Consider the following 27040-nt stretch of genomic DNA (forward strand, 5'->3'; position numbering starts at 1 on the left):
AGCTGTGGCATTATAAACCACTGACTAAAGCTTAGACTTTTTCCATCTTGTGGTCATCAGCCAAAAGCTCGTGAGGCTTCTCATGATCCAGATAAGGAATTAGGCTCATAGAAACTATGCTGAATCTTTATTTTTCAGAAAAGATAACTAATTCTAAGTACATTTCAAAGAGTGTAAAATCATTGGATTGAAACATCATCTAAATAAAAAAAATCTCCTGAAATATTAAACAGACCTCCTTCTCCTTTAGGGCACAAATCAATACCTAAGAGAACAAGGCACATTAAAATAGAGCGAGTTCAGTATAATTTGTACTCAGTCATCATAGCTTTCTCCTGATCAATTAGAAACTATAGATTCAATTTTTTGCTGAACCTAGGAAGTGAACCCACTTTTTTATTTTAATTTTTCTTACATTTCATTGTTTTATTTTTTTACATTTTATTATCTTCAAGCTCCAAGGCAGGCAGGCAAAAAAAAAAAAGTTAAAATTTTAACCTGTGATTCTTTTAAAAGTAGTAATTTCTGAGGAGACACTAACTTTATTCTTAGTATGACATTTAAGAATGTTCTTCAGTCATTTTGGGTCTCTTTATATTAGTATGTTTAAAATGGGGAGGCCTTTTCTGATGAGAGAAGCACTCTTTAATAACTTTTCACAAAATCAATTTCTACCATTCCTGCTTTGCCCCTTCAGGGTATTGATGGTTTTGAACCTTGGGAAGAGTTTTTGTCTCCTAAATGTAACCTTATGTAACCTTAATTATTTCCTATAATTTGGCTCTTCCCCTCCATATTTACATGATGATTAAAGGATTTAGTGTTCAAAAGAGAGTTGTGAAGATTTTTTGCTATTTAAGTGCGTTTCATGAGTGGTGATTAATATGGAAGGTTCGTGGTCCAAATACCCTTGTTTCTAGATTGTAATTCTTGTGTGGAATAATGCAGATGAGGTATCAGTGTCTTTCAAACTGGAGGCAGTCTGCTGCCTTGTCCCAGCTCATTCAGCTGAGGCAATGTTGAGACCATTTACATGTGAAGTTTCAGCAATGTGGTTTTCTGGCAAAAGTGTGTGGGAAAGAGGTGTGGCATGATCCCACCTAAAATCTAATGCCATGTAGTTTAAATACAAAGCTGTAAGTCTTGCTTGAGTTGCAAGGATAGCTAATCTGTGAGCATATAAAGTGGAATTCTGAACCCCAGAGGATGCTGGAAGAAGAGCAGTTGAGAGTGGCATGTACAATCACTAGGGGAGATTGTTAATAGTCTCTGATCCTAGACAGTATCTTAATGATACTGCTTACTTGCTACTAGATAGCTTTGGAACTTATTTTTAAGCTTACTGATTTGTTGACTGGTGGGAGGAAGGGAGAAGTCATATACAGAGAAAACAAGGCAGTTCTAAGTTAATGAGTAATCTTTTCAAGCCATTCTAAGTCCAAGTTCTTAGCTTTCTTGTGGTCTAGAAGTTGAGGTTTAGAAATTGTGGTCTGTGGACTAGAATCTGTCACAAGACTTTGTTTGCTTAGTTTTGTGTGTGTCCCTAATTTCTTCTTGGAATGGGGTGGGACGGGAAAAGTTAAGCAACCTATTAAATTATCCAGCTGGGAAGAATACACACTCAAGGTACTGTGTGAGCCAGCAGGTTCATTCCAGCTGAACACTTTAGTTCAAAGCAAAATGCCTTGTTACCTTAATGAAATATAAATGGAAACTGCAGATTTGTAATTATTACCAGTGATAATATCATGCAATTTGACTTATACCTAAAAATGTTACTTTGCTCAACTTGACAGAAATTACTGATACTTTTCTTTTTACCTAGCTTTGTCCCAACTCAAATTAACTGGCTTTGTGTCGTTATCTTTTTACTTTTTCAAGACTTAAAGATTTAGTGTGGCAAAACTGCAACAAAATGGAAAAAGAGAAAATACACAGCACTTTAATTTCAGTGTATCTGATAAGAAACCCACCTTTAATACTAATTAAAATTGCCCTGTCTTTTGTCTTCTTCCTTACATTTATAGATTAGTCAGGATACTGAGTATGAGATTCTATGTAGCAAAAGTGGCTTTACAAGGTAACAAGGGTAGTTCTAACCTGTAAGGCCCTGCCATGGTCATAGCTGCCTCCCTTGGTGTGGGCACTAAGCTTGCTGAAGTACACGCATGGGTCCTATAATCCCTTTTGTAATCTCTTGAAAAGTTCTTTTCTCCTCTAATAATAGTCTTGCTGGTAGACCATAGTTAATTTTGCCTAACAGAGCTTACCACTTATGGATTGATTTGTTTTGTAATAGAATTAATCACAATAAAGACACAGTTTGGCAATACAGATAAACAAACCTGCAACTTGACATCATCTCTAACTCTACTGCCTAAAGGTAATTGCAGAGACTCAGTTTACTGATCATGCAGAAACATTCTGAAGCCCTGAGAGGATAGAGCCAAGGCAAAGGATTTTGTCTGGGGTTTACAAGACAGCTTTCTGAGGGGCTGAAGATTGCAAGGTCAGAATGGTAGAATAAGATTAGCTCTGTCAACAGGTAGGATAGGGGATCTGTAGAGGCATTCCCCCTCTGGGAACATGGGCAAAGACACTGGGGTGACTAGATGCAGAAAACCTTGAGTTGCAAATAGTGTAACTAGTCTTCCTAAACTGGGGGTCAAGGGATCAAGTGTGGTCAAATGAATCGGGAGAAGTTGCCAGATTGTTAAATAGCAACTGTTGGGTGACTCTCCACACATAACTATAATTCCAAAGTAGAGATGAGAGCAAACAGTATATCTATATATAATCTGTATATCGATATATCTATATATATCTAGATAGACAAATAATCTATATTTAGCTATAGATATCTATTGACAGATATAAACTGTGGCATGATATGAAAATACCAGGTTTCTGTACAGGCACGGGTATATACTTAGCGACTCTGACTACAACAGCCAGAGAAAACAGGGAAGCATTCCAATATCAACTAAGAAAACATTATTAATAGAGATTGAAACCAATAGAAAAAATAAAGACTATCACACAAGCCATAGGGAATAGCAGGGCAATGGAAGAATTAGAAGAGTCTTCCAGTCCCCCCCCCCTTTTTTTTGTTTTAAACTACTGTCCTATCTCACTTTCCAAAAATGACTGGTCCCTTCATTTTAAGGGGGTTATGGCCAAAGATCCATTTTCTGTAACTTCTTCAAGCTGACTCAGGGGCGTTGTCTCTATATTTTGCCAGGGACCCTAAAAAGATTTAGCCTGTTTTCAGTTATGGGCGGTGGCTCCCTATTTTGCAATTCTGCACCCGAGCACAGGCTTTCTAAAATCACTACCACTTAATTTTTTCTCTTAAGTATTTTTCCAAGCGTCTCTGCGCTTCTTTTCACCTGTTCTTAAACTGTTTACTCCCGTATAAGTTGCGTCATAGTTTAGACTTAGATTTACCCAATTGCCTTTGTTTTTCAAGTATGAATTTACCTATTATTTAGCATGCTACTCGCGCAAAATTAATATCAGTCGTTCCGGTCTGAACCCATTCCGGTTCTATTCTAAAATCCCTTTCACACACACATTCATACTCGCACAAAATATCAGTCGTTCTGGTCTGAACCCATTTCGGTTCTATTCTAAAATTCCTATTCCGGTTCTTTTTCTGAACCCCTTATTGCCTCGCCCTTATACTGCTCTGGCCAGTGACTCCCTACCGTGCCAAAGAGTCCTGCGCTCTAGAGGTGATCTGGGAATGATTATTGCCTCGCCCTCCACGAGGTTCCTCAGTTTCCCCACCGTGCCAAAGTGACCTGCACTTCAGAGGCCGACTGGGAATGATTATTAAAATCTTTTACTGTTAAAACACCCAGCTGCTTCTGCCGTGTTTGCCTCTCCACTTTGACACAGCTGCAGCTTCTTTGCCTTTTTTCTCCTTAGCTTTGGGAGGAGTTTTTGGTTTTTCTTTTCCTCAATTTTCTATCTTTGTGGATTGCTTTCTTTATGGGTTTTTTCTTTTTCTTTTGCCTTTTTTATGGGTTTTTCTTTTTCTTTATCTTTTGCATTTTTATGGGTTTTTATCTTTTGTTTTCTTTAGTTTCTACTTTCATTTCAGGTTTCTCTGCTTTTTCAGTCTTTGAGTTTTTCTTCTTTGACTTTTGTAGGTAGTTGCTTCCCTTTCTCTTGTTTACCACCTTTTTTCTTTCTCTTTGTCTCTCTCTTTCTCCTTGTCTTCCTCCATCTTTTTCTTTTTCCCTGTGAGCAATTTCAGCCTGCATTTTCCCTCCAGGTTTCCCTGGCCTTTCAGTCCCTCCTTTTTCTTTTTCTTTGTGCCTTTCAGCTTTCTCTGGTTTTTCAGTCTTTCCTCCATGTATCTCTCACTTGGCTCAACTCACCATCGTGCCCTTTTCATGCCCCACATTGGGCACCAATATGTCGGGGTCCATTGTCCCTGGTCTCTCTCGACTAGTAGGAGGGATGGGGAAAAACACACCCCGATGAGTCCAAGCCGTGAGAGGAAAGGGCCACTGTCCTCCCGCACTCAGCCTTCCTTCCCGGGAGCACAAACAGAGACGCCATGCAGCTTCATCAAGGCAGAAAAACTCTCTCTCTAAAAAATCCCCCCTCCTGAGGCAGTCCCTCCAGCTAATATACCCTCACTCTAGGTCCCAGCAGAGAGTGATAAACAATAACACATTTGTAACCAATGATAATCTAGTCTTGGCCCTGCCTCTTGCGCCTTGCCTTGTCTCAGCAGAAAGTTATTAGACATGGCGTTACTCGGCCCCCAGCAGCTGCCCAGTTATCCTTGGGCTGCTTTAAATAAGATAGTTTACCTCCATGGCTGTGAGGAAGTGACTGCTATTACCTCTCCCCACTAGATCTTACCTGATTAGATAGGTTCACCTAGGATAATCTTGTTTTTTGGGGTTTTTTTGTTTTTATGAACTCCCAAGACAACTGGTCAATAGGCAAAAAACCCTACCTCCTGAGCAACATAATCACGGCACAGTATTTATAGGTTTTGCCCATGTACATGGAGAAGAAAGAATTCTGCACATTATTGCATCAGAAAGGAAGGACCTTAGACCTATTTTGAAATTGTTTGTCAAGTGATGTGAACTATATGTTGAGCATCACATCTTCAGGTTTTAACATTTTTGTGGTTTTCTTTGAGACAGGTCTCACTATGTAACCTCAAAGTCAGGATGCCATTTCTTCTGCATACATATCTTACTACACCTGTCTGCTCAAATCTTGAGTTATTATGTATATATGTATGTATTTAATGCGGGAGGGGGGAGGATTATGCTAGGGTTTCAACTTAGGACCTCAAGGTCACTTGGGTTGTTTGCTTGGCTCACTCGCTACCACTTGAGCCTTATCCCAGCCTAGCTTACTGCTGATTATTTTGGAAATGAGTCCTGTGAAATTTTCTGCCCACGCTAGCTTCAAATCTTGATCCTCTGGATTACATCCTACCAAGTAACATAGCCATGGGCACCCAGTTCGAAGTTGTTTTAGTTGGCTAGAAAGTCTATAAAACAGTAATTTCTAGTGACTTCTGATTTATTCTGTGGATTCTGATCTGAAGCTTTTTTTTTTCCTTTGAGAAACATTAGCAGAATCAAGTATCTAGCATTTTCAGGATTTAAATTATACAGGTAAGAAGCCATCTCAATGGCTGGTGTCCTAAGATTACAGAGCAGAGAAAGGCTGTGAATCTGTCGCTCTTGTGTCAGGCTTTTATTATCATTACTTTTCCTATTTATCTGTAATTTTTTTAAAACGATATGTTTCATATACTTTTACTACTAAATCTGGAGCTCATTGATTTTAATGAACAATTCTCTTTGTTTCTTATTGTTGTCTTGAATTAGAATATTTTTCTCCTAACGTATTTAGGAATTAGTTACTGAGTAAAATGGAATTTTTAATAAAACAAGTTTCCTATTTACTTGTGTGAAATCTTAAATTTCGTGATGACAGCCAAGGAATTGTAGTGCTGAGAGCAGGATAGGAACTAGAGAAGCTTATATGACCTGACTGCCTTATAAGGGACCTTTTTGCAATTTACAGTTGGATTGATTCCCATTAAGTAATTTTCCATGCCTTTCCCCAAGGGAGATACTACTCAGTGGAGCTTGATAGCTGTGAAAAAGCACCAAGTTTGGTATAAATATAATTGGATAGTTTCAACAGCAAAACCTGTTGACAAGATAGGGATTTTCTTTAAAAAAAAAAAAAAAAAAGGATCATTTTGGCCAGGCATGTGGCTCACGCCTGTAATCCTAGCTATTCAGGAGGCTGAGATCTAAGGATCAAGGTTCAAAGCCAGCCGGGACACTAAAGCCCATGAGACTCTTAACCTCCAGTTAACCACTAGAAAACCAGAAGTGGTGTTGTAGCTCCAGGGGTAAGTCTGTAGCTTTGAGCTGAAGAGCTCAGGGACAGTGCCCAGGCCCATAATTCAAGCCCCATGACTGACGCCCTCCTCCCCCTCCCCCAATAAAAAGAAAGTTTTTTCTTTAGTTGTACAATGCAGTTTCTGAATACAGCGCATCTCGATCACCCACTTCAACCTTTTCTTCCCATTTCCTACTTAGTATATATAATGATTTCCTGACTACGTTCTCCCTACACCCCCTCCCACCATTCATCTACCCCTTCCCCTTGGCTCCACTTTCACTTCTTGCAAGTACCATGGTGCTTTTTGTTTTGTTGGGGTTTTTTTGCTAGTCCTGGGGCTTGAACTCAGGGCCTGAGAATGTCCTTGGGCTTTCTCAAAGCTAGAGCTCTACCACTTGAGCCATAGCACCGTTTCTGGTTTTTTTCTATGTATGTGGTACAGAGGAATCAAACCCGGGTCTTCGTGCATGCTAGGCAAGCACTCTAATAGTAGGCCAAACTCTCTGCCTCCCATGGTACTTGTTTTGTTGGTCTTTGACCTCATCTTTCTATGTATGTATGTATGTATGTATGTAAGTATGTAAGTATGTATGTATGTATGTATGTATGTATGTATGTATGTATGTATGTATGCATATGTTATTTGAGTTCTACATATGGTCTGTGTTACTTACCCAAGTAGTTACAAATGAATTAACTGAGTGATTTTTTCTACAGTGCTTGTCTACAAGTTTATTCTACAAGTTTATTCTCCCATGAGATGGCCCTACAGACTATAGATATACATTTATGTTGAAAAGTGACCATGCCAAATACAAATCTAAATTATGTCCCACATGGAAACTGCTGTAGTCAAATAGGAGCCAAATGTCCTTTGCCAGTATGTGTGACTGGAATGAGATGTGACTTGGTGCGGCTGTAAAGCTGCCTGATTTAAGATGAAACTCACACTGACTGACTTATCTACTCACAGATTTCAAAGCATGTTTATGACTTAAATCCACAGGGTCAAGAAAACAGTATGGTAGGCTCTTTCTGCTTTTTCTTCCATCTTATGCATCAGTACATGGCTACAGATACAAAAAAGAGTATGCTTAGTATATCACATGAAAGAGAGGGGGTCCCTATGCCACTTCCGAGTCCCTTTGACACGTACCACATCACTGTGTTACACCTCCCACATGCTGAAGCGTGGGGCTGGGAATTCATGTACACGTCGTGTTAACTATTGCCAGTAGAGCAAAGGCTCCTTGTAGTCAGGAGTGGATGCCTCTTTGGCCGTGAACCAGTTGTCATTTTCAGGTGTTGCCACACACGATAGTAGATTGCCACTTGAGATTCCAAATCTCTGTCTCTGCGTTTGTGTGTGTGTGTGTTTAAATCTGTCTATGGTTTGATGTTCTTGAAACTCATAAAACACAAGTTTATTTTAAAATATAGCAAATTCATTTTAGTTTAGATCTTTTCTTGATTACTACTTACTACATAAAATCCATCCTTGTACTTGAGTGTTGGAAGCCACTTCCCTTTGCCTCTAGCAAGGTGTTCAGTAATTTTAAGTGGGGGAGGGGGTATTTCCCTCTACTCTCTCCAGGATTCTTTTATGAGGACTGTTTAGAGCACTGAGTAGCACTTACAGCCATCTCAGTCCTATAGTTATTTGAGTGAATTTTTGAAAGTTCTCATCTTTACCCTTAGGCTGGAAAATCCTGAGTATCAGCAATGTGGCCACCTGTGACCCCCAGCTCTCTGGTTCAGTGAATGTTAGTGGCTACAGGCTCTATGATCATAGCTGTTGGGTATTTGTGGCCATTCTTCAATCTAGAGATACCTGACTACTTCTTAACGATTAGGGTAATCTATAATAATATGATTCCCAAAGACGTCCAGTCTTTGAACCAGTCTTTGTAGAATAGTTTATCTTACTTTAAGCCCATGTCCTACGCCCTGGTAGCAGGTAAAGAATTCACATCTTGTCTATTTCTACATAGTCCTATTAGTTATCCAATTTAGTTTTTACAGTAAGTCGAACATTCCATGTGAAACTAAAACATTTAAAATTGTGAATTACTTAGTACTATGAATTTTTAATTGAAAATTTAAAATTTATGCTTAGTATTGTTAGTTTTTTTCCATCTAACTATTTTGGTAAATATTCTATATACTGTTAACTGTGGTAATGAATTTTATAGATGAACTAATAATAGTCTTATATGAAATAAAAATAGCCTTCAACATTATTAACATGAGTTTGTGTAAGTCTTAATACGGTTGATGGTTTTCTAAGAATTTCTCTAGAAGCAATGATAAAAATTCATTTTTTATTTAAGATTAGTATACATGAAAAAATACATTAATTGCCTGTAACTCCCCTATATATCACCTTAGTAAGAATTTTAAATAATAAAAGATAATTGGAGATAAGTGTCTCCTGAGATAAGTGTTTCCTGCCTGAACTGGCTTCAAATCTCTATCCTTGTATCTTAGCCTCCTGAGTAGCTAGGATGATAGGTGTGAGCCACTGGCACTGTCTTTGTGGCAAAACACTCAATTTTTTTCTAGCTTTCTGAATATATAATCTGTTATCCACAGTAACCCTATATCTATATTTATAACCCTTTTCTGTTTATATGGTACTAAGGAATCGAATCTAGAACTTCATGCATGCTAGGCAAGCACTCTACCACTAAGCCACATTCCCAGCTTGGTAAGGGCCTTTTGAGAAGTCTGTCCTGAAATAAATTCTCTTTAATGAATACAGAGCTTCATCCCCTCCCTTTGGCTTGATGTTGCCTACAGAATAGGTAGCCATCTCCTACTTGGCATCAGGGCTGCCTTCAAGCCTCTCTTGAAGCCCAGAATCATCAAAAAGAAGACCAAAAGGTTCAGGCACCAGTCAGACCAACATGTCAAAATCCAGGTATAGCAGGCATATTGACCAGAGTGCAGAGAAATTAAAAGGTCATCAAGGCCAGATCTTGATGCCCAACAGTGGTTATGGAAAGAAGAAAACAAAGGACTTGCTGCACAGCAGCTTCTGGATGTTTCTGGTCTACATGAAATGCTGCTTTTATGCAAGAAATCTTTTTTAAATTTTTCCTATTGTGGGAAACTGGGACTCAAATTTGGTATCTAATGCTTTATACTCAAATGCCCTACCACCTGAGCCATGCCTCTAACACACTCTGAAACAAGCCTTGTACTAACACTACTCCCAATGGATTCTCTAAGAACTACAAAGCCAGCCAGCCAGCCATCAAGCCACCATTCCCAGTGTCAGGCTGTGCAGTAAAGAACATGAGTAGAAAACTGAAGAGTCTCCTAGCCCTTAACCAGAGCCTGTTTACTCTAATTTAGACCCAGATGACAAAGATTAGCTGTAGTGGGTTAGAAGAGAAATGAGCCCTCTGGTATTAGCATGAGGTCAGATCAGAAGAGGGGACCCAAAACAAATCTTAAGAGTTATGAAATAGGTCAACTAACAATAGTAAATTTCAAGTGTCTGTCAGGATAGCAATAGATATTTAGAGTAAACAACCCATGTTACCAGAAAGAGATAGAATTAGGTTTTGAGCACTTGAATAAAGCAGAGAAATGTGAAGTATTTGGTGTAGATATTTATTCCTCAACAGTTATCCAAAGGGGTGTTTGGCTTTACAGTCTGCTATGTGTTCCTATCTGTTCATACTTTATCCATTTGTACATCTTTCCTCAGCTATGACCTCTAATCAATCTTAGAGTCTAACTTGAAGTAGTGAATTGTTCATTAAGAATGCTCAGATCATGTTAGGTAGAAGAGACTTCTCCAACCATTTAGTCTCCATTTAGTCTGAAACTAAATGTCCTTTATTACCATCCCTTCTTCAGCCCTGCAACAAACAAGTGGCCAGGCACCTTCTAGCCTTTGTTAATCTCTATTTAATAACACACCAGACTTTTTCAAAATATATGCCAGTTGTGATGGGGTTGAACTGTGTCTTATAAAAGCTACATTGAAGTGCTGACACTGATGCTTAGGCATATGACCTTCTGGTCTAGTGTCATTGTAGAGGCAATCATGTTCAAATGAGGGCTTTATGGTAGGCCCGAACCAGTATAGCTGGTGGCCTTAAAGAAGGAACTTTGGACAGAAACACAGGAAGTGGGATTGCCAGGTGAGGACAAGACAGAGAATGAAGTTGTGCCGCCACACATCACAGAATGTCAGGGCCATCTTACTGGATGAGCAAGGGAGTTTTCTCCCCTAGAGGCTCCATTTGATTTGATTTGATTTTTTTTTCTTTTTTTGTCAGTCCTGGGAGTTTGAACTCAGGGCCTGGGCACTGTCCTTGGGGACAGTTTTTGCTCAAGGCTAGCACTCTGCCACTTGAGCCACAGCACCACTTCCAGCTTTTTCTGTGTATGTGGTTTCAGTGAATTAAACCCAGGGCTTTGTGCATGCTAGGCAAGTACACTACCACTAGGCCATACTCCCAGTCCCCATTTGATTTTCTTTGGTCTTCTAGCCTATAGAACTGCATGACGCAAGATTTCTGTAATCTTTAATCTCTTGGGTATAGCAACTATGAAAGAAGAGTTGTACATTATAACTGTAATCCATATCTGCATCAGTCCAGGACTCAAAGAGTGACTGACAGAGTTCCAAGAAGTTACAGGAGTGAGGGCAAGATTAAGAAGAACCACCAAGGGATGGCAGAGCCTTCGGATGTTGGCAACAGAAGGTTTTTTAAGGACCAGACAGGAAGGGGAAGTCTGTAAAACCCAGGAAGCACTAAATGGCCACATGTGGATGTAGAACAGGGGCCTAACCTTAGTTCTAGCTTGTCTTTGTTGTGCCAGAGAACAAGTTCAGGAATGAATGAATGCTCTGACTTCTTTACCTTCCATGCTCTGCTGGCTTGTTGAGCCCTCAGTGTCCAAACCTACCAAGGGAGCTCAGTGATGTAGGAAGGACACTGTAGTCTCGAGGGACTCAACACAGAGGAGGACAGGACTTGAGCTAAGGGGCATGTGTTATTCAGATGTGTGTTTCTGAGACAGACTCTCCTGTCCAACAATGTATTTAGCATATCACTAGTTCTTCCAATACTTGTGGCTATTGTTTATGAGTGTAGGGCTCAAGGCTGTGGAATTCATTTAACAAAATTTGTTAATTATAGACTGTAGTGCTGGGTCTTGGACCTGCCCTGAGGATAAGCAGCCTGCAAAATTAACTGTCCTTGTCTGCACAGTTCAGTGGGTAGCAACTGTATTAGCCTGGGTTAAATGCCTGTGGGACTCTATTTCCTTTATAGCTTTTATGGTGATGGTTAACTGCTACCCTTTTCCTATAGAGTACAACTTCACAAGGCCATGAGGGAGCCTCCGTGTTCTGCTGATCTCCAGGACCACCAAGTCCATTTCTTGGTGCTCCTGAATGAATTAATGAGTGAGTGAGTGCCTTGTATTTACTTGTGAGTTGCTTAAAATGTATAAAATTGAAAACATTTAGTATATTAGGGATTTTTTAAATTTTAAATTACTCCTTTATTTTATTTTAATCCTTTACAAGCATATTATGACCAAAAAAAATACCCTGTACTTTATCCAAAGTGTGGGGAGCTTTGTTTTTATTTTTGGTTTTAGTTTTTATTAAGACTACTTTTTATTCCATTTTCAAGACTGGCACTTACCTTCTTCCCCTTCCTCCCTACCCAATGATTGATCCCTAAGGCTATGTAGTAAAGTCAAAAAAAGCTCAAATATAAGCATGTAAGATGCATTGTTCATGGCAACCTGTTCACACACTCAAGTCAGTAGTTTGAATGTAGACTTGGAATTGAGTTCAGCCTTTCTTTTTCTCTTTTTCCTTGTGCTGGTCCTAGAGCTTGAATTCAGACTGGGTACTGTCCCTAAGCTTTTTTGCTCTCTACCACTTGAGCCATGGCTCCACTTCTGGCTTTTTTTGGTACTTAATTTGAGATGAGTTTCATGAACTTTCTTGCCTGAACTGGCTTTGAACCATTATCCTCCTGTCTTAGCCTTCTGAGTAGCTAGGCATGAGCTATTGGAATCTGGTGCATATTTCTTATTTTTAAAAACTTTGCTTTTTCTTGCAGACTGAAAATTAGTAGATCTTGAGGCTGGGAGTTTGGCCTAGTGGTAGAATGCTTGCCTAGCATGCACAAAGACCCAGGTTTGATTCCTCAGTACCACATACATAGAAAAAACTGGAAATGGTGCTGTGACTCAAGTAGTAGAGCTCTAGTCTCAAGAAAGCCCAGGAACAATGCTCAGGCCCTGACTTCAAGCCCCAGAACTGGCAAAAAAAAAAAAATTAGATCTCCATCCCTCCCCATATTAAAATATGTTAAAACAAATTTTAAAAATGAGTCAGTAGTATCAAAAGAAGCACTTACTAGGACTGGGCTATAGTTCCAATGGTAGATTTCTTTCCTAGCAAGCATGGGGCATTCAGTTCATCTCTCCCTACCCCCATGCACACACAAGCAACAGCATTTATGTGGTAGACTTTCTTTAGTCTTAAAACGTTTTCTGGTATTAAATTAGGGCTATTAACTCTACGGGGTCTCCAAATACCCTTGCTACAGGGAAAGCTGCACTCCTATGATGACCATATAAGGAACACATTTCATTTCTAGGAAAAATATTACCAAATCCACGAGCACTTGTGTTTCTAATAGCTTGAGAATTGGGAAATTTAAAGCAAATGGAAAGCAGCTGACTTAACCATTTTCCCACAGAAAGTTTCACTGCTTCTGCATAAAGATGTGTAATGTATTCCTTAGAGACCTGACTGTAATTATGGCATCCTTTATTCAAATGAGTGAGTAGTTTTTGTACTTGTAGTGAAATGCTTTCTCAGCTTAAAAGTAATGCAGGAAATTACTTGTATAAACATTAATGAAGGACATCAAAGATAAAGAGAAAACAGGTTTAAAACTAAAGTGGTCTATTTCTCAATATGTTGTTGGAATTTAGGAATAAAAGTATTCCTTCTTCCCAGACTTAGAGTCTCATGGGAAAGAATTGTGTTAATTATCTATCCATTGGGTTTATTTTGGAGTTAACTTGACAGAGAGAATATTGAGCAATAAGAAGATACTTCCTGCCAGGTGCTAGTGGCTCATGCCTATGATCCTAGCTACTCAGGAAACTGAGAGCTGAGGATTGTGGTTCAAAGCCAGCCCAGGCAAAAAGTCCATGGGACTCTTACCGCCAACGAACCACTGGAAAACCAAAATGGTGTTGTGGCTCAAGGTGATAGAGTACAACAAGCCTTGAGCAAAAGAGCTCAGGGACCGTGCCCAGACCCCAAGTTCAAGCCCCATAACAGACCAATAAAAAAGGTATAACAGCAAAAAAGGTACTTCTTAGCTTAAAAAGATCTAAACTGTAAAGAAGAGGTACAGTCAGAGGGAATGGGGAGTTATGCATTTAGACATTCCTAGGAGATACCAACAAGAAGCCACTCTCCCATATTTGGTAAAAGACAATCTTTTATTTGTGTTGAACTTCAGGTGACTTGTCAGTCTGGGACCGGGGGTTTCCCAAAGTATTGGAATTTCAGGGCAGAACCTGTAGAAGTTCCAAGAACCAAGAAGTTGAACTCTCTAGCTCAGCCTTCCTGTTCGTTACAGTTTTTGGTTCCTGCATATTGGTGACCACTACCAGTCATCACTGTGAGAACCCTAATTACTCACTCAATTTTTTTTTTTAAAAAAAAAGCTCTAAAATGATGACAAGTGTGGCTTTGGGGCAACTCTTATCTCATTGACAAGATAGCACTGAATTAGGGTACATATATGAGTCTATTTTACCAAAAAAACATCCTGCTTGATTAGTGTAAGTGCCTCTGGCACAAGGTAAGTAGGCACAGATGAGAAGAAGCAATGCTAATAAAAAATCCAGTGTAACTCTGAGAATCCACCTCACTCCAGTTAGAATGGCCATAATCAAAAAAATCTAATAACAATAGATGCTGGAGGGGATGTGGCCAGGAGGGATCACTACTACGCTGTTGGTGGAAGTGCAAACTCGTTCAACCACTATGGAAAGCAGTATGGCAGTTCCTCCAAAGACTAAACATAGAGCTCCCCTATGACCCAGCAATTCCACTACTTGGCATTTACCCAATCATCCAGAAACAAGGACATTTTAAATCCACTAGTACAACGATGTTCATTGCAGCACTATTCACCATAGCAAAGATATGAAACCAACCTAAATGCCCCTCAGTTGATGATTGAATCAATAAGATGTGGTATTTATACACAATAGAATTCTATGCTGCCATCAGAAAGAACAACATTGCCCCATTTGTAAGGAAATGGAAAGACTTAGAAAAAATTATATTAAGTGAAGTAAGCCAGACTCAAAGGAACATAGGCTCAATGGTTTCCCTCATTTGTCATACTTAGTATAAACCTTGGACTCTCCTAGCAGAGGTTTACAATAGGGCAAAACCTAGCTACATAAGGCCATATAGTATGATGCTAAATGAAAGGACCTCCAAGATATAGAAACAAGAGCCATATAAGGTGTAACTGTTGTTCTTAATGGTCTATGTTATTTCTCATCTATTTTGTTGTCCCTTGGTTATCTCATATTGTTACAGTATCCTACCTTGTTATCTGATGTATATGTTTATTTGAAATAGGATAGGGAAGGAGGGAAACAAGGTGTGGGGAGGGAAATGGGAACAAAAACATGAGAAGGGGTAGCAATAATTTTTAAGTAATGCACCTTTTCTCTGGCGAATATAATTAACCCTTCTATTAATTACAATAAAAATTAGAAAAAGAAAAAAAATCCAGTGTACAATTATTTACCATAGTTTAAATATGGAACCAACCTAGATGCCTCTCAATAAATGAATGGATCAAGAAAATGGATATATACAGAATGAAATTCTATGCATCTATCAAAGGAATAATACATTCACATTCAGAAGGAAATGGAAAGACTTGGGGGGGGGGAAATCATGTTAAGTGAAGTAAGCCAGACCCAGAGAAATATAGGCTCCATGGTTTCCCTCATTTGTAATAAATTAGCATATGTCTAGAATTGTCCTAGCAGAGGATCCCAGTAGCTCATTAGCTATGTACATATAAAATGATGATAATTGAAATGAACTCCAAGAAATGGAAACATGAGGGTTGTTTTGTGGTTTTTTTTCTGCCGGTCCTGGAGCTTGAATACAGGGCCTGAGCACTGTCCTTGGGCTTTCCTCAAGGTTAGCGCTCTACCACTTGAGCCACAGCACCACTTCTGGCTTTTCTATGTATGTGGTACCAAGGAATTGAACCCAGGTCTTTGTGCATGCTAGGCAAGCACTCTACCACTAGGCCAAATTCCCAGCCCTACAAGAGGGTTTTTGTTGTTGTTGATATTGTTGTTTTTTATTCTGGTATGCGCGCATGTGTGCGTGCGTGCATGCGTATGTGTTTGTGTGTGTGTGTGTATGTGTGTGTGTGTGTGTGTGTGTGTGTGTGTGTGTTTTCAGATTTGGGGAAGGGAAGGGGATTAACAAAATGGTGAAACAAGAACAAAGGGTAAACTAATGCAACAGCAATACTCACAAGACACTAGATTGTGGAAATGAACTTTACAACTTGGTGGGGAAGTAGGAGGAGGGATGGTAAGAGAAAAAGGAGAGAGGGGGTAACACTGTTCCACAAGAAATGTACTCATTGCCCTACTTATGTAACTAACCTCACTGTAGGCCACTTTTACAACTAATTTTTTTTAATGCCATTTGTGGGGGAAAAGGAGGAATTCCATTCAGTTTATAAACTTCTAATCAAATCCTCTCCCATTTGTGGCTATATTTACATTTACTGGTTTTCACATTTACAGGGTCATTATAATGGTGTGTAGCATGTAGATAATTTGGACGGGTAAAAAGAGTTAATGAGCCTCTTTAGAATGATGCTCCATCATCTTACCTCCTTTGAATCAGTGAATTTATTCCTAGCAAGGATAGGAGGGATAAGACCAAAGAAAAATGGGTAATATCTGACATTAGGCACGTTAAAAATATCAGTAAGTGGCAGGGCATGAAATGACTTGAAAAATCTCTAATGACAGGGTTGGTGTATGGAATTAAATGTGTGTTATACTTACATGTAAATAATATAGATACAAGGTACAATTTTACTGATTATGAAAGCTTACCCCAGTCCTACAAAAGATTATATTGGGTAACCTTTGCTGGAAACACACTCCCTTTACATTGCAAATATAGTCAATATATTCTTTAACTGATTGATTTTCATTCTTTCTCTTTTACCATGTGCTTGTTCACAGAGATACAGCTGGAAGTCATGTTGTCATGACAACAGTTTCCCACTGGGAGGAAAGATTCTTTCAAATGGCCAGTGACTGGGATTTTAATCACTGATTTATATTGATAGCAAAGCGATTTAGAGATGGAGGGTTTGTAATTACATAGTAATTTGGCTTCCTAGTTTCTCTGGTACTGACATGTAATTTTTGGACATTTGTTTGTTATGGTAGATAATTTTTATACAAATACATACAAGTCTATTTTGATCTATGCTGTGTTGTCAATAATAATCTCAAGACATATGTATTCCCCTGCTTAAATTTTTGTTAGGACTTTGTTGCCTCTGTAAATTCTAAACTCAGGAGACATACATGTACCATACTTGACTCACTAAGAGAGATGAATGTTTTGGGAGAAACTTTACTATCAGCTAGAAAATTACCCTGAGTATTTGGTTTCTAAAGGGAAGTTAGTAACACAGGATGAAGAGGTTCATTTAGTGGTGATTAGGAAAATTTGGGGTTAGGCATGAACAAACTTTAGTTTCAGTAGAGTAGATTCCCGCAAAGGCCTGGTAAGCAGAAATGTACCGTCTGTCACGAGAGCAGAGTATGTACAGTCGGACTGTGACTGGAAGGACCTCCAATAGCAAGATGGGAGGGGACACAGGTTGAAGAGGCAATAAATGCAATATGCTAAAGAAGCAGCTCGTTTTATATGGAAGAGCAAGGATGGATTGAAGTGGATCTTCTCTGGGAAATGATACGCCTTGGTACAATTGGAAGGAATAGTGCAGTCATGATGTTAATGATGTAACTTTTTGTTCAAGAATATACTTGACATTATCTAGTATGTTTGGGGAATGTAGGCCATTTACTCAAAGGACTTTTTCCATGGACTGTGATTTAAAGACATTCATTTGAGTGCATCCAATGCACTGTTTATACTGTTGCCCGGTGCTCCGTGGTATGAATCCAGCACATTTTACTTTCCCTCTTCTAGAGTGTTAGTTGACCTCAGTTTCCTCATAGAACAATGAATCGTGTATGCTCTAATGAAGTATGTGGACAGTATAATGCAAATATTAAAAATGATACTGCTGGTTATCTAGGGAATATGTTTTTGTTTTCAAAAATAAGATCTTATGTACATATGGATATGATTTCATATTTTTTCAGTGAAAAATACAGCATTGCAATTGTTGATTGAATTAGATTCTTTGGATAAGCAGGTAAATCAAGTTAAGCTTTATTTTTTTCTAGGCATAGCTTACCAATCTGATTTTTGTACATATTTTTTGTTGTTGTTTTATCAAATAGACCCAGTGGCATGAAAGAGGACAAGCTTTCTTTCCCAGAGTGACCAGGCAAAATCTGGGCCAAGTACAAGTAACTTTATTCATAGGAAAATTTCACTTCTTGCTTTCTCAGCAGAGCAGAATGTAGTTTTAAAATGAGTTAGTCACAGAAGCAGAAAGTGGGGGAATTTTCTAAGGTATCATTTTAAAGGGAAAAAATATGATCTATGGAAATTTTACACTGAAAATCAACACTTATTTTTGTTTTGCCAGCCCTAGGACTTGACCTCAGTACCTCATGAAAAAATACGTGGCACATATGCCATATACCTTCCACATGCTCAGCTTACTTCCTCACAGCTGGCACTCTACAACTTCACCCATGCATCCATCCTTACCTTTTGCTGGTTAATTGGCGATTAGTTGGAGTCTCCTGGGTTTTTCTGCCTGAGTCAGCCATGATCCTCCAATTCTTGGATTTCTTGGATGGGGGGGAGGGGTGTTTAAAGCAATTTATACTCTTCATTTCTTCAAGGGGAATTAACAGAAAAAAAGTTTATTCTTTCACAATTCATTTCTGCTTCTGGCTCCATAGTTAGGTTCTTCCCACTGTAATATCCTGAAGGGAAGAATAAAGAATGCACTCAGTTCATTCATCAAAGCACATGTACAACCAAGCAAGGACACAACTTGTTTCTTTGAGGAGGGAATCATTAATGATATCTAGCATGAGGCTCTCCACACATGGTACACTTTCTCCCACTGATGTCTGCAACAAGGAAGACTTTGGCACAGCACCTGATTCATTTGTTTCCAAAGAGAGTTCCTTTAGTACCCATTTCTGAAACCTAAGAAGTGTGTGTGTGTGTGTGTGTGTGTGTGTGTGTGTGTGTGTGGCCTTTTCTCAAAGGCCTTTAGAGTGATTTCTTTCCTAGAGAAAATGATGAAACTCAGTAAGGAAGAAGATGCTTAGAGCATAACAAGATTGAAAGACAAATAAACTATTATTTATAAATGGAAGCAAACTACTAATAGATTTAGAAAGAGAAAAATGGAGGTAACCCAGGACGAAAACCTTATAAAAACCAATTTTTCCAAGTGCAAACTGCCAATTTTAAAGCAAGTATTTCTGTAGTATAATAAATTTGGCAACCTTCCCAGAGACCCTCCAGATAAGAAATCTCTAACATCTCAAGAGCATTTTTCTTATGGGAAGATAATTTTAGCATTTTGGTTGGAATTTGAGACCGAGTAAGTTAAGTAGTATTTTTGTGTGTGAATTTTTAAAATAGCAAACATTGGTACTAGTTCTTTTTTGGATGTCATAGCAAAGTAAGACTTAAGATTGAGTGGGCCCTTCCTGCCCCAACTACTAGTTTCCTTCCATTGCATTCTTTTTCTTTTTTCCCTTCCTCTTTCCTGAAGTTCTCATTCATATAGACATAATGAAGGCAGCTTCTGCAATTTCTGAAAATGAAATATGCATAAAGGATGTCACTCTAAACAGCATTAGTGTTCACTCAGGACATTTAGGTTGTACAGTTGCCATGTGTGAGACATGTTTGTGTAACCTTGGTTAATTATAATAAAGAAGGAAGTGTCGGCTTTGCCTGAAGGAACTTAGATATGTGTTTAATTTGTGAATAGCCTCTTTAAATTTGTGATGAATAGCCTCTATATGAAATTTTCTTTGATTTTGTTGCTATTAGGAACTTGGAATTTATTTGGGGGGGGCAGTCGTGGGGCTTGACCTCAGGGCACTGTCCTTGAGCTCTTAAGGCTGCTGCTCTAACATTTTGAGCCACAGACCATTTCCAGCTTTTTCTGTATACGTGGTACTGAGAAATCAAACCCAAGGCTTCATGCATGTTAGGTTAGCACTCTACTACTAGGCCATGTTCCTGGTCTTCAGAACTTAGAATTTAAATACTGAAATGACTTATATCCTAATCTCTAAATAAAGTTCTTTTATACTTTGAATACAAGTTTATTCCTTGAGATTTTTGAGAATAATTACCCTAGTTACTTTGTCCATTCCTGAAATTTTGACCTAATATTATATTATGCTACATTCTATTTTGAGTAAAATGTAACACCTCTATGCATGCATCCTTGGCAGATGGGATCCACAAATACCTCTGTCTCTTTTCTCACAACTGCCCAGCATCTCAGAAAATTCAGAGCTTTTCATGTTACTCTTGCATTGCTCAAAAAGAAAAATCAAACTATCCTATAAGTGTATGATGTCTAATTGATGTGGAGACTTTGTTTTTCTCTGGGAGATCTTTGCTGAACTCTCTTAATGTACAGTTATGGAGGCTGTGGAACAAGAAACATACAACTTAAATAGTTAAAAACCTTGAACCAAATGAATGGCTAGATGTTGCTTTGGGTTGGTTGAATTCAGGAGATCCTTTTTATTATTTATAAAAAGTTAGACTTGGGCCAGAAGTTTGGCCTAGTGGTAGAGTACTTGCCTACATGCACAAAGACCAGGTTTGATTTCTCGGTACCACATACTTAGAAAAAGTTGGAAATGGTGCCATGGCTCAAGTGGTAGAGCTCTAGCCTTGAAAAAGCCCAAGGACCATGCTCAGGCCTTGATTTCAAGCCCTGGACTGGCCAAAAATTAAAAAAAAAAAAAGGCTCAACAGTTTGTGCACTTAATATATCCATGTTTGGAAAACAAGATGCTAGGACTGATGGATGGTAGAAAACAAATGAATCATAACCTATGAAGTTACATTCCACCAGTGTGATATTTTAGAGTATTGGACAAGTTAGACATCAAGAGACTGGTTTTCTTACTCAGATCTATAATTTAGATTACTATAGATTTAGATTTGAATGAGAGATTACAAAATAAATCCATTCATCTCTGTTCCAGACAACAAGAAAAAGTGTTCTGCCTTCTCTTGATGAACATCTTTTACTGGCTTAATGAGACTTTGTAAATTTTTTGGAGGAAGTAATTAAATTTCATTGAGAGTTCATAGACAGCTGGACTTACGTCTCAAGAGCTTGTGTTCAAAATTTTTTCTCCATAGCTCTGTTCTCTCATTCTTTTATTGGTTGAAATATTTATATCTTTTATATAAGGTGCTTACAATTCTTTTATTTAGGTGAAGAATAGAGAAGCCATTTAAAGAAATGCATGCTGATCCCTTTAAGTGTTTTTAAAACTTAATCTCAGAAAAGCATTTTTCTTTATAGATGGAAAATCATTTTCTATCTATAGTCTAAAATTCTATTTTACATCAAATATTAAAGCTTGTCCATTAGCCACTCTGGCAGCTTGAACATTTGCTTCAGTACTGATGATTTCTTCAAAAGGTACTTTAACCTTTAAAATTCACCTAGGTTTCCAAACAGAAATATAGTGAGGTCTTTTTCCATAGCAGATGTTAAGTTGTTTCCTAACCTTGAACAAGTTATTTAACATTGCTGAAATCTGGTTTGGTTAAAAAAAAAAAAAAACTTGTGAATGTGAATAATACTTCCTCACCATTATGCATGATTTTGTGGGATCAGATGAAATTGGATTCCCGACAGTACTTGGAAGGCTCACTAATGGACTAGAAAGGCGTGCTGTGGTCCTTGTATTAGAAACACAAGGTATCCCTTTGAATCTTATGAGTATAATGTTCCTACACATAGATTTTTTTTATTATGGTACCCACTTCGGCTTGCTGTTTTTAATGTGCTGATAAAAAGCCAACTTGTTCTTGAATATTTTATCTGCTTCCCAGATTCTCAATAATCCTCATTTAGTCTAGTATTTAAAGTAGATGCAAAGTCCAGTCCTACCAGGTCACTATGCAGAATAACAATGAACTTGGAGTTGGTCTAAGCAAGTCTTGAATCGCTGATACCTTCTAATTATGACTGCTGGGTACCAGCCTCAGGACTACAGCTAGATGAGAAGACTGCCAAAATGATGGAAATTAAAATTGTCCATTTAATAATATTCCTTCAAAGCTATCTGCCTTTAAAGAGTATGGTACCTCATATTTACACGGCCGGAACTATACCTGTGGTTGTGCTCTGTCTCCTCTTCTGCTGCTGTCTGAAATAATAGTAAAATGAAGTGGGAATTTGGGGTTGAAGGAAAATACACTTTCTGAATGATGTTTGCAGTTACCCTTTGTATTATTTCCCCCATAATCACAGATCTTCCTTGAATACTGTGTTTAGGACTGGGCACGAAATACTCAAACATGGGAGCAAAGAATTGGATGCTCAATTAGTTGTTCTTCCTGCCAGACTAAGTAATTATGTCTCGTGTTGAACAGAGTGTATCGTGGCCAGTCACTCAGTGAGGGACACAGGCTGACAACTGGTGAAAAATATAACAAGGCCTTCCTGGAGACTTTATATTATATACTTTTATCAGTATGTTTAAATGTGTTGTCAAATTATTGCTGATTTCACAACACTGACCACCTACACTCATTACCCATCCAATGTTTTGCTCAGGCTTTTGCATTCTGGAGACTTGTTGGATTCAGTATAGTCTTCTCCTAATATTTCTCAGGAGTAAACGATGAATCCTCACAGACATTTTAAGTTTCCCTTTCTTCCTTCTTTTCTTCCTTCCTTCCCTTCCTTCCTCCCTCCCTCCCTTCCTCCCTTCTTCCCTTCTTCCCTTCCTCCCCAGCCTTCCCCCCTTCCTCTCTCTCTCTCCTTCCCTTTTTCTGTATATCCACATATACTTAAATGGATGGGTGGATAGATAAACAGATGTGCATATTATCTTCTCAAGTGGTTTTTAACCTCTTGCATTTCATGCTTGTTAGTTTTAAGTTTCTCTGAAATTTCCCATTTTGGTTAGCAACTTGAAAATACAAATCATAATTTCCTTGTATCTCTCACCATTTGATAAAGCAATTCTTATTCCAGTACTTTCCCAAGAACATGAGGTAGGGCCAAAACAGACTCAAAAGAAGAATTCCGTAAACACAAAACAGACTTGAATTGTCTTATCTCAACTTTATTTCTGCTTCAGTAAGGACTCAACTACATGACTTAAAACAGCCACACTCCGGTTAAAGAAGTGCTGTGGGACCAGTGACATAGCTCAGTGGGTAGGTGCTTGCTTAGCATGCTGAGGTCCTGGGGTGTGTACCCAGCACTGAGACCCTCCCCATTAAAAAAGTACTCACACAAGTGTGTTATCACACAAGTCATCATTTCTAAATTGACATGTGAATAGCCAGTGTTGTCATCTAGTTTTCCAATCTAAGTAAAAATTACCTTTTTAAATTGGAAAAATGTCTGGTGGTTATAAACTCTAAAAAGAGCAGCCTTGTGATACATTCCACTTTGAAGATATTTGTAGAAGCTGGAATGTAGCTCAGCAGAGGCATGTGCTTATAAATAAGTACCAGGAATTTTATGCCGAAAGTACTTGATATTAAAACACACACACACACACACACACACACACACATACCATACCACATGTCCATATGTTCCTATTCAAAGGTCCAAATTTAAAGATCCTCTAAATACCGAGGTCTTGAAATATTTACATAACTTTTACAGGAAAAAAAAATCATCAGCTACAAATAGTTCTCTATGTCAGAGACACTAAAAAAAACCAACAAAACTTACTGTAAGTTTTTCAAGGAAAATATAGAGAAAAGTGTTAGAACATTAACCCTGCCCAAACTGTTAAAAATTTCTTACATCTTAATATTAAGACAAGAAAGCTGGAGTTGAGTACAAAATGCTGCTTTTTTTTTTTTTTTTTTTACAAAATAGCAAAATACAAAGGCAAAAATCAAGTGTTGCAAATTAACATCAGGAAATACATGGGCCTTGACCCTAGGCCTTTCTGGTAGGCTGCGAAGGTCAAGATTCTGACACTTTGGGATTCATTCCCATATAATAAACACATGTTGAATGATTCCTTGGTACAAAGTTCTTGACTTTACATCAGCCCTGTAATGTAGAAATCACCATCAGCTCTGTGATACAATAAGCTATCAGGACATTAGAATTTAAACCACTTACCCAAGATCTCATCAGCTAGCAAGCTGCTTCTGTAATCAGTATTTCAGCCAGGCCCTCTGTTTAAAGCCAGTTTGATGCCAGATCCTGAGCAACATCAATTTGCTACTCAGAATCACCTAGACTCGAAGGCCTGGCTCTGTGCTGTTGTCTTTAAAAGTTGATAATGATGCTGCAGGAAACAGCCTTATTTGTTCTATTCAGACTGTGAATACGTTCAGAAAAAAATAAATGAACTAAGTAGTGAGGGAGGGAGAGAAGACAGGACTACTGGACAACAGGAAAAGGTTTTAAAAGTTGAATTCTAGTTTCTGTTGGAGTATCTGGCTCTGTCAAGAATAACGTTGGAAAGGAAGCCTAGCAGCAGCTACAAGTTAGGAAAGACTTTGGAAAAAGAGTGCTTTTTTTGTTTTGTTTTGTTTTGTTTTAAAGAATGGGAACATTGGGTTAGGAGTTTGGCCTAGTGGTAAAGTGCTTGCTTAGCATGCACAAAGACCCAGGTTTGATTCTTCGGTACCATATACATATACATATGCATATGCATATACATATACATAAGCCAGGAGTATTGCTGTGGCTCAAGTGGTAGACCTCTAGCCTTGAGAAAGCCCAAAGACAGTGCTCAGGCCCTGAGTTCAAGCCCCAAGACTGGCAAAAAAAGAAAAAAAAAAGAATGTAAGCATTGTGCAACTTATTTTTTCTGATTTTCTTAAAATTCAAATCATAATACAGTTTAAAATTTTCCCTCTGTATAAAAGGTGGGTGAGTCTCTACCAATTAATGCCTTAAACCTTCTCATAAGTGACTCAGACCTACTGGAGTGATGTTATGGTTAGAATGATATAGCTGTTTTTCTGCCTTAGACCTTTGCACCAGCTGGCCTCTCTGTCAGGAAGGCTGGAAGGACCCTTCTCATATAGAGAGTACCTGCCTCCCCCAAAACCTTTTAATCCATCTTGTCTAGACAGCCCATCCAGGCCCTAGATGTGGTTGAATATCCATTTCCTGTGTTGGTTTCATCCAGTAGACTGGCTTGATGGAAGACAATGACCACTGTTTCCCTTTCCCTTGTCCACTGCTGCTCAGAAGCACAGGGTCTTGAAGCTAGCAGTGGAGCTATGAGGAATATTAGTTCTTGGGCCCCAGACCTATTGAATGAAAAACTATGACTCTCGGGTAGCTACTGGACACATCTGTCATCATCAACTCTGATCGCTATGCTCTGAAAGCAAATGTGGTCCAGAGTAGACAGGAAGAGCTTGGAAAATGAATATCTGCACTCATCTTCCCATTCCACCTGCCTCTTGCACAGCCAAAGCCACAGATACACAAATACCAGGGCAGGGAGTGAATGCTGCTCCTAGGACCTGAGTGCAGTCTTCTGTTTGCAGTCCAGACAGACCTTGCTAAATATAAGACTCCCAGTGTGTACCCATTCCTCCTTCTCATGCCCTCCTCTGCCGGAGAGGAAATTTCCAGCCGCTGATAGATGCTAATTTGTTCTTATTTGACCCTTGGGTTCCCAAAAGAGAGCAAAGGAGAGAGTGATTAGAGGCTGCTTTGCTTCTCACACTGCACATCCCAACCAGGAAAGCAGCCCTGGGGGAAGCTGGGGAGGAGCTGACCCTTAGCTGGTACCCATAATGGCTGGAATGGGCTGGGTCCTTACTGTTCACAGTGGATCCCTTGTTCCTACACCACATATTGCTTTTGGCCCAAGAGGCTTCCAGCACAAGAGGGACTTTGTAGGGCTCTTGGCCCTGCTATTTTTACTCACTGACTTTCAGGCTCTGCTTCCTGTCCCCTTAAAAAGAACAATAGGCACACACAAGAAAGGGCCACAGAACCACTCTGAAAGGACACCTGTGACTTTTAGCTCCTACCTTGGACCTGTTCTGTGTCAGCAGGTGACAGGACCTTCGGAGAGATGCAGTGATATCAGGAGCTAGGGAAAGGATCTCAGGTTCAAGGTCAGGATGGAGGAAGGAAAGAGAAACACTGGGTTCCGTCTCCTCTTTACAGGCACCAGAGGATTTTGCTGAAGGTAAGCCAGTTGGCATGGCTGGCCTGCCTTGCCAGAGTGGGACAAGGATAGAAAGGAGGCCTGAGTAAAAGGCTGCATTATGAGTACATATCAGAACATTGTTACCTCCTTGGTTTTAAACCCATCTTCTGCCCTCTCTGACCCTTAGAAATGGAGTAAGTAGTTTAGCCTTCATAGGGCCCCTGCCATAAAGGGCAAGTGACCCACAGCCAACCTTGTATCTTTCTAATCTCAGCCACACAGTGGCAGTTGGATTCCAGTCTTGAAAGACCTGGATCCAACCTTGCTTCTAAGCTAGGGGTAACGTGAGCATTCAGTACAGTACTAGATGTGAAGCTATGCTTGACTTTTTTTTTTTTAAATAAGGGCTCAGACCCACAGGAGGAGGAAACTGAAAAGTCATCTACAGATCAAATTAACTATTCATGGGCCGGGAGTTTGGCCTAGTGGTTAAAGTGCTTGCCTAGCATGCATGAAGACCCGGGTTCGATTCCTCAGTACCACATATGTAGAAAAAAGCTGGAAGTGGTGCTGAGGCTCAAGTGGTAGAGCTCTAGCCTTGAGAAAGTCCAAGGACAGTGCTCATGCCCTGAGCTCAAGCCCAGGACTGGCAAAAAAAAAAAAAAATTAACTATTCATTTGGGGATATGTTTGAGAGACTTAGGAAAAAGAAAGGACATAAATATTTATCTCCAAAATTAGGAAACATTCTTTTCACTTTGGCATTGAGAAAGGCAGGCAGACATGTGGAGAATGAGGAAACTCTGTCTTGTGATTCAGAGGCAGTGCTGTTCAGAGGTGTGAGGAAGAAGCACAGCTGGGCAGGTGGGGTAGTTTGGGTTTGCCTCTAACTCTGGCCCTGAAATTAAACTGATAACCGTTGATTGGACAAAGTAAGATTGTCTTCTTTAAAGTATATCGTGTGAACCTCATAGGCTACAGTTGTCGTTCTCCTAAGGCAGGAAAATGCAACACGACTTTGGTAAGTTGAATATGTTGA

The 27040-nt window shown here is 39.1% G+C and overlaps 1 protein-coding gene across 12 annotated transcripts in view; it reads left to right on the forward strand.

Annotated features, from left to right (window-relative positions):
- The window catches only part of Apbb2 (amyloid beta precursor protein binding family B member 2), a 268672-nt gene that overhangs the window by 145335 nt on the left and 96297 nt on the right, over positions 1-27040 (forward strand). The window lies entirely within an intron of this gene.

This window comes from Megascapheus bottae, chromosome 13, assembly GCF_031878675.1.
Source record: "Megascapheus bottae isolate mThoBot1 chromosome 13, mThoBot2.hap1, whole genome shotgun sequence".
Classification (NCBI taxonomy): domain Eukaryota; kingdom Metazoa; phylum Chordata; class Mammalia; order Rodentia; family Geomyidae; genus Megascapheus; species Megascapheus bottae.